Consider the following 3354-nt stretch of genomic DNA (forward strand, 5'->3'; position numbering starts at 1 on the left):
TCTAAAACTGTCCTAAAAAATAAAGTTCATTTAAAAAATGAAGAAACCAAGAAACAGGAAAATATGGGATCCAGAAAACAGAGGATCTAACATACATAAGAGGTGAAGAGAATCCTCAGAAAGATGGTGAACAGGGATCTCAAGATGTTAGATTTTCACTAGAGTAAGAGGACAGTCTATCAACACTCAAGTGGATTATAAATTTCTTAGAAAGACTTCTTAAGGAAGGCAACATTTTAAGAACAGCAGCTAACATCATATAGCTGCAGCTGAATATACTGAAAGGAGAGCTGTACAAAAGGGATAAATCAGAGAAATCTGTAGAATATGAAGCAAATGAAAGCATCTAAAAATATTCCCTTCAAGGAAAACAACAAATCAAATGAAAGTAATAATTGTATTTGATGTACCTCTGTAAATAGTGTTTAAAATTGTCTTAATAATGTTAACTGCCAATATTTACCTAAAAATTTAGTTATAACCATGTTGCAGTAAAGAGAGTGTGGGTGTGTGTGTGTGGTGAGAGTGAAGTGAAAAAGATTCCATAGGAACTCACACTGGAAACTATTGTGTGGTTTAGTCGTTCAGTCATGTTGTGTTCGACTCTTTGCGACCTTGTGGATTGTAGCCCACCAGGCTCCTCTGTCCATGGGGATTCTCCAGGCAAGAATATTGAAATGGGTTGCCATTTCCTTCTCCAGGGGATCTTCTCAGGCCAGGGATCAAACCGAGGTCTCCCACATCACAGGCGGATTTTTTACTGTCTCAGCCACCAGGGAAACCCAAGAACACTGGAGTGGGTAGCCTATCCCTATTAGAGTAATTTAAACTTGAGACAAGAAGCTTATCAAATCAATGTAACTGAGAGGGAAGGCCAGACCAGGGTTTCAAAGAAATATGTTCTCTGGGACTGGAGGCTGGATAAAGTTGAGTGAGATGAATATGTTTACATTTAGTTTATGAATTTAGTTTGTTGCCTAGGGGTGAAAAAAGCTTAGAAAATGATGACCAGAGGAGGAGAAACATTGAGAATCACAAGTAAATGTTGAATGCAGTTTGGGGCACTTTAACTTGAGGCACAGAAATAGACATAAAACAGAATTGTTCAGGAGGCAGGTGGGGGACAGGTTCAGGTGATACATACTGGTGAATATGAATGAGCAGAAGGAGAGCAAATACTTGTCAGGCTCTTTCTATGATTCAGGCAGTGTTTCATTATTTTACATGTAGTAAGTTATTTAACGCAAAGGACAATTACTCTCATGTTACAGATGTGGATACCAAGGGTGAAAAAGGTCACATAAATTGTCTAAAATCTCACAATTAGAAAGTGAAGACTCAATCTGGATTTAAATTTCAGACCACCTGACTTGACAGTCTCTACCTTTAAATGCTTTCCCACAAGTCAAAACTTCAGGGAGTAGAACCATTGACTCCCTTTGTTCTCCTGACAGTGAGGGCAAAACATATTCCCAACTACACTACATGATGTAACTGTGGCCAACTGCTCAGAACTGGGTGAAATTCTTTGTCAGCAGCAGTACAGCTGCTAGTCCTTTGGCTTGCCCCACACTTGCAGAACCTCTGTCTACCAACCTGGTGCCCGCATCTGTAAGATGCTTTGTCCTCCAATCCTGGTTTTATAATCTCAAACCAATTATCTGAATTCCCATCTTCTTTGAATTAACTCTATTTAAAAGAGCTAGTCATTTTTTTCTACTTTTATTGAGATATAGCTGACATACAGTAGTGAATTAAGAGTCACTTTCTACTGTTTATCCACATAAACTCTAATACAATATTTTCTCCTCACATATATAAGCCAAAGTAGGAACTGACAAAACACTTAGCTGTCAAATGGGTTAAATTTGAAGTTAGAAATATGAATAAACTTTGCAATATAACATTTTTGGGAGTTTTAATTCTCAGTGAATCAATCACTGAAATTTGTGTAATCTTTGTACCTCACTTCTCAAAAGAGAAGGCTCTTCTTTGGCAAACAATGTCACTAGTGGTTTTCCCCAAAAGTTCTGTTTCATGTAACATAAATTCATTTGCAACAAATGAATTTGGATTTTTCCACCAAAATTTGGATTTTTCCACCAAAAAATATCAAAAGTTGCAAATACAGTTTATATTTTTTGAAAACGATAGGTAAGTCAAATCAAAAGGACCTTCTTCAGTGGAATGTCCAGTTATAGCTGAGTGGGCAGGTCAGCAAATCTCCACAGCATATCTATAAACTTGGACAAAATTGGCAAACACAATAATTCCAACATTCTGGAAATCAACCAATGCACACAACAATCTGAGAAATGCTGATGCATCAAAAAGTGTTTAAGTTCATGTAAGAATAAAGGGAGTCCATGATATTTTACAAAGGACTCCTCTCAATGCCAAATTTTGACTGGATATTTTAAGGTTAAAGATAAAAAGAAGTGTGTTTAGATACTGTACTCTAGTTGCTGAATTCGTTTCTCACAGTGTTTGCAAATCTGAAACCTTATTCCATAAGTACTGGGATTGACGGAACAATAATAAATGATAGATAATAAAAATTTCGTTGTACTCAAATGCCTTTTCCCGGCTGATTCACTTATGATGAATAATATTACGGGAAGCAAGGGACACATGCTCCATCTGCCTGACTCCACCCACCAGTCACCACCGCTGCTTCAGCTTTAGGCTCGCCGCAGCTCGACACGGCGCGAGAGCCAAGGGGGCTACAGTCGCAACCTCCCAAAACTCAAGAAGCAGTCCCAAGGCCCCACCGCAGCCTCCCCCGGAGACCTGTGTCTTAGCACTGGGGCAGCCTCACTCTTACCTTCTCTGGAGAGTCTCCGAAGACCTGGACGGTGCAGGAAGCAGCTGGAGGCCTGGCTCAGTCCTGAGTGAGAGCTCCCTGGTCTCTGGCATGGGCTGGGCCCTAAAGGAAGCAGCCTGAGGGCTCCGGGTGGCCAGCTGGACAGGGGTGACCCCAAGAAATCTTCCAAAGGAGATGAGTGGGGGCCTATGGGCACGCGTGACCTGGGCCACCACCGAGGCCTTGTACGGCAGCAACTGCGAGATGGATGGCACAGAAGCGACTCGGGCAGATCAGCGGCCAGCGCCATCCGCCATGGCCGACAGCAGCCTCAAGCTAGCAGCCTGGCAGCTTGGCCCCTGGCCAGCCTCAAGCTGGCAGCCTGGCCCCTGACGTGTCTCACAGGGACAAAGGTGCATCTTATGCTGTGGAGCCTGGGGATCCCAGGCCAGCTGAGCTGCCCATGGCTGCCCAGCTGGGAGGACCCCCATGTGGTGTCGAACGGAGCATGCGCACAAGAAGCCCGCCCACAGCCATCTGGGGGATTCTGC

Source organism: Cervus elaphus, chromosome 2, assembly GCF_910594005.1.
Source record: "Cervus elaphus chromosome 2, mCerEla1.1, whole genome shotgun sequence".
NCBI lineage: Eukaryota > Metazoa > Chordata > Mammalia > Artiodactyla > Cervidae > Cervus > Cervus elaphus.